Raw genomic sequence first — 6,065 nt, forward strand, 5'->3', positions numbered from 1 at the left:
GCCTGAATAAGATGATGAACACATTGTCATAGGTAATTGATTTAATTGCAGTTTTTATGCGGCTCGAGTCTTCCTGCCCACTCTGTGACTGATCTGTTATCCAAACAGTTCAGGTTAGAGATCACTGAATCTGAAGGGCACTTTCACACCTGTAGTAGCTTATGTAGTTGGAGATGCAAATTAAAATTCAGGTATCTTTTTAATATAGATTGACACCTTGGTCTGTAGATCCCATTTTCAAAGAACACTGAGGTCAAAAAAAAAAAAAAAAAGTAAGACAGAGCAATATAAGATGACATAGGTCATACAAGTCTCCTGAAGCAGGAGCCCATAATAGGGTGACTAGGAAAGAGTTCTCTAGTCTCAGGACAGACACATGTGGAAGTGTGGAATCACTAAGGAACTGCTGTGCTTTACCTTGGTGACTTTCTTAGGTGCTTGCACACACATGTTATTGCTCAGGTGCTCAGGTCTAGGCTAAAAGGGATCCCAACTAACAGCCCTTCTGGTGTTTGGTTAGTTGGTTTCAGGGTTTTTACACAAATACTGCAGAAAATTCTAAGGCCATACATTCCCTGCAGTGTACAGCAGGGATACGATATACATTATTCAAACAGTACTGAAAGAACCAATCTGGATTAATGTGTCTGAGCCATGAAAAGTTTGTTACCTGCGATTCACTGACTGCTATTCTGTGTCTAATTTAGGCTTAATCAGAAAAAATACAAAGTTTTCAGAATTTGTAATTAATTTTTAGGTACTCAGCAAAAATCTTCAGGATGCAAACTATGTCCCTCTCTTAGCAGTTGGTATTTTTAAAAATTATTTCATCCTGCATATTTTTTAAAAGATCTGCTCTGTTTTCTCAATCACAAGAGGGAAAAAAAAAAAAAGATTTTCCATTTGTACAGTGCACATATTTCTTTTCTTTCCTTACTCTGATGCTTGACCTGTTTGCTTGTCATGACCACCACGCCAGTGTGACAGGACACGGTAGCTGCCGGGGCGTGTGACAGGTGAGCTCTGTGAGCACCGACTGACAGTGACCCACCCGTCACAGCTAAAACACACCCCAGGGATTGCCTGAACAGCAACAGCAGATTAATCAGCAGAATGGCTCAGTGCTTAGAGACCATCTCCAGTATGGTTGGAGTTCTGGCATCTCACAGGAATACAGTAAATCCAGAGTAGCGAGGAAGCCGCCAGGAGCACGGGCGGGTGGTGAAGGCCTTGCTGCTGCTGAGCCAAGGTCCCACTGCTGGTCAGTGCCTGAACCCCTGCAATGCCCCTTTTCTGCTGAGCCACAGAAATCCCAATCACAGCATTTCTCTCTTTCAGTGGGAAAAGAATGTGTACTGGGTACATTTCAACATAATTTATGATACTGTACTTACCAAGTTGTGCTTGATCCTTCCATGCAGTGATACCATTCTTTCCTTTGTTCTTCAAACCACTATTTCTAATTTCTGGAGTTCTGCTGGGTTGCAGTCTAAGGCTGGTGAACTGATACCTCCCTGAATAAGCCAGCATATGAATGTCTGATATTTTAAGATTTGCTAAAAGTGAGATTGATGGCCATGTGTCTACGGAAACTTGTAATGCAGATATTGCCGGCAGGCCCATGGACTTTCAATTCACGAATTCAATTCACAAATATACCTCATACTGTGGCTAAGGTATTGGTACCTAAGCAATGCAGCATTTTGTTTATTTGTTTGTATAATAGAGAAGTTCTGCTAATCTACTACTAAAGACCAGTGCTAGAGACCAAGAACATACACTACTTCAAGTGTAACTGCACTTGTATCCATACCACACAGCAATTTTAGCAGTAACAGACAGAAAAAGAAGTGCCTTCTGGGCAAATCCAAGTGTGATACTAGTGATGGTTGTGGTGGGCAGCCAAAGTTCAGTGTACAGTGTTTCAGTTGTTAGCCCAAGTACAGAAAAAAGCAGCTAGGAACAATCAAAATATACAAATGTGGTTACGCCTGGCAAAAATGCTTGCAATTACTGCTTCTCTATGGAAATACATCACATTAAAATTAAAAAATTCTACTTAAAAGGCACTAATATAAATGGCTAAAAAGTCACTTCTGCAAGATTTTAACACTATAATGGCAGCATAATTAGATACATCTCACAAAATGTACTCAGATAAATTCCAGACAAGTATGGAATAATGCAGAATAAATAAAAAGATATAATATAAAATCATCTATAAGAATATATATTCTCCTTTTTCCAATGCTTTTGCCTTAAGGGAGATGGGTTGCAGTTTCTAATGCCTCAAAAATCCAGGCATCAAAAGAAACAGGTTGCCTCAATTCTGCATGTAGTGAACGATAAGAGATGTGGTCCTTGTGGGAATGTTTCAGAATTCCTACAATGGGCTCTGTTGAGCATCACTGGATATCTAAAAGCCAGAGCTGCAATCCCTCTCTTACATTACTGACAAAACATCCAAAAGTCTCTAGTATTCCAAATCAAGACAACATAAACACCGTTGTAGATACCAGAACAATCTGAAACCACAGTTCCTTGTCAGTAAGGCACCAAAATATAAATACAGTGGTGACATGTAAGCTCAGTGATCACAGTGGAAAACAAAAAACTTACCTAAGAATAACCTAAAGTAAGAATAGGAGGATCATTAGTTTGTTCTAAATAACAGAACACATTACAGACTAACACCACTCTAAGATCGGCTTTTAGGTCCTTAAGACATCAGGTCTGATGAACAAAGTCACGCAGGGAAGGCAGGGAAATGAAGTTGTCAGACTTCCCACAAAGAAAACACTTCCATTGAGTAAAACACCAGCAGTTGAGAACCTGAAGTCCAATCCAAGTTCTGCAATAGCAGCTTATGCCAAATGCAATATAAGGTATATACATGCATATACATTTGATAAAATACATATATAAAGAAAATTTGATTATGACATCAGGAAAAACTAATAGATAAATGATATATAAACTTCACTCAGGGGAAGCTCAGGCCATGCAGGATCCTCATTCTGCCTAGTGAAGAACAGCTTTAGCTATCAGAGTCTGGGTGTACATTAACCATGATTGGGAGGAGTAAGGCAGATTTGAAATTAATCTCTCAATCCTATCCCCACTTCCAGGTGTTGATTTGGTCGCAGAGCAGCGTTGATGTATGTGAACCAGGTTCTTTGCAGAGAAAACTAAGCCAGAAGCTCTTACCCATGTTGCACACTGAGTGTCTTCCAAGGCCTATCAGATACACGCAAATTTGATCTGGTAATTGAGCATAAACATACTGAAGGTGTTCAGCCAAGGAGTCAAGTCCCAGCTTAGGCTGCAGCAGATCTCAGACATGGACACAGTGAAGATGTAGAGGCTTTGGCACTGATACTCCAGTTCTAAGCTGCTCCTCCTGCACTGAACAGCTCTGCAGGACAGCCATAGCCCCGACAGAGCAGATGGCAGTGCCAGGGAAAGAGAGGCCATGCCCAGGGGACAGCCACTTCCTCAGGTTTTGCTTCCTTCCCACTGTATGTGCTGCTGAAGTATCTGGATAATGCAGTCATATACACGATAAACCTTTATAAATTCAGACAGCTGTGTTCACAAGCAAAGAATTGCTACAAAAGTGATAAAAAAGGTTTCTGGTAACATATTTGGTTCTGGGGCAGGTGCACATCAGAGCAAGTATATGCCATGTAACCCTAGGTACTGGTCTGAATTTCCACAGTTTTCACATTTCAAACAGTGAACACCACCACACTTCCATTAGCCAGTTTCTTTTTTTCCCAAATCCCACCTTCCTGAAAGGAACAGTGAATGAGATGACCCTAATACTTCTATTTCAATAGCCAATTAATTATTAAGAAAAAAAGGTAATGTTAGCAGAAAGCAAATTCAGTCTATTTATAGTATGATAGTGCTGAATTATACTGAAAATAAACAGGATATACAAAGATCAAAGAGAAGCATAATTTAATAACATCTGTATTCATAATTTTACTATTTGGCAGAGACAAAATACCACCTCTTCTAACAAAGTTGTTAACGAAATTCTAATATGAAAATTTTTATAATATCTTTGGGGAAAAAAAAGTACAGGATTCAGAGTAATTAGAACAATAATTAGGAAAGTATTGTAGCTGATGGCATCTGCAAAAGAGAACTGTATCAGTATGTACAGCTGAGAAGGACGGGAAGGCAAACACCTGAAGGGACAGCTGTTAAACTGGTTTTATCCTCCCTGTCAAGTTCTGCTCCTCTGTAAACTAGGAAGTTTTTAAACAAAACATCCCCAACAACAAAAATAAACACAATCAAGAGCATCTAAAGCAAAGAATGTAAGGAGGTGTTCTGAGAAAGGAACATGTTTTCCCATCCTTTGTCAAGTCTCATCTTCCTGTAAAACAAATTGACAGTTGCCAGGTGTTCACATGTGTTGCTTTTATAAAACAGTGAGCAAATTAAATGAGATTTTTTTGAAGTATATTGATTCATAATAGAACTACATAAGCAGGAAATGAGTTTCAAGAAAATAAGACCCAAAGTATGCTTTGCCATATTCCTGTAACTTTGTGCACTCACTGTACAAACATCCCCCACTCACTCACTAAGCATGTGCTGGGTGTCAATAACAGAGAGCAACTCTTAAAAGTTGTTGACAACCACATCTGCTTTCTGCCAGAGCTCTGAATTTACCCTTAGGAGAGCAAGCACAAGTGTGCTAAGCTCAACCATCTCAACATATAGTTTCTTAAGTAAGTGTATCTAAATCAACAATTAGAACTGCTCCTTATATTATACAAGAGTTGAAATTAAGCCCATTATTGGTATACTAATTTTCTACTGTGAGGCACTGAAGCCAGTAAGTTTCCCTTCATTCCCTACATTCCATTCCCCAGCAACATTCCTCCGATTTTTTTTCCCCACAGAATTTTGGTCATTATCTTTCTGTAGGCCCTTCTTCCCACAGGGACAATGCATGTTAATTTGTCACAGTAAGCAAATTTTTTAACATGTGAAATTGCCAAAAATCCCCACAATATAAGAAAACTAAGTTTTCTTGTGAGGAAAAAGTATCTATTAAGGTCCAGGTGACAGAGCTGCCCACTAAGAACTGCTACATTTCACAGAAAACCACACATTTCTACCTTGGCCTGAAAACCAAAGAACCTGAGAACTTTCAAGTCAAAATTAAACTGTATTAATGGTTGCCAGCAATGAAATCAGCTGCTCAACTATTTTGAGGGGTTTCAGAACTACTTTTGGAGAAAAAAAAAAAAAAAAAAAACAAAATAAAAATGCAGTATATTTTCAAAATATAAATGCCATTTCTTTAAAGTGATACAGGACATTATATCAAGGACACATTAAATGCATATACTAAGCCTCCATTGATAATACCAAAAGATAGAATATGTATTAAGAGTTAAGCATATACAAAATTATCACGTTCAGAATAGAAAGATGTGTATTAAACTTGTTTGACTTATACTCACCCCTAAAAGAGAGCTCTTCCTTCCTGAACAGAAGCTGTGTATTCAACAGCCTGTTTCTGCCTTCACAGTGCTGTTCTCAAGAGACTGGAGTTAACTCACCAAATATAAAAAACAGCCTTAGATATTTTTCCTTTCAAAGTCAGAACTTTCCTGCTCTGATCTGAACATGCAAGTCACTATTCCCCACCAATGTTTATTACTAATGCCCCTAAAATTTGTCTAGATTTCCAACCACACAAAACAGGTACTTTCTCATACTTCCAGAGTGGCAACAACAGACTTCTCTGCTGCGGAAAAGACAGTCCCTTCATTGCCCTGACATCGCTTGCCCACTCTGCAAAGACATCCAGCAGCCACAGGACCCTTCTGCATCCAGCAAAAGCTCACCAGTGCAGTGTACAGTACATGATTCCTGACAGATCATTCATACTTTGGATCAAAAAGTCTGCTAGAAAAGAGGAGGGGAAAAAAAGGTTGCTATCTGTCACTTCTGACAATGGCACAATTCTGGAACACTACAAAAACCACGTATGTCTTAACACATCCTAGACTTGAGTCAACCCTAAAGGACTTACTGAT

This window comes from Pipra filicauda, unplaced genomic scaffold (assembly GCF_003945595.2).
Source record: "Pipra filicauda isolate LSUMZ 115617 unplaced genomic scaffold, ASM394559v2 scaffold126_size2276778_pilon, whole genome shotgun sequence".
Lineage (NCBI taxonomy): Eukaryota > Metazoa > Chordata > Aves > Passeriformes > Pipridae > Pipra > Pipra filicauda.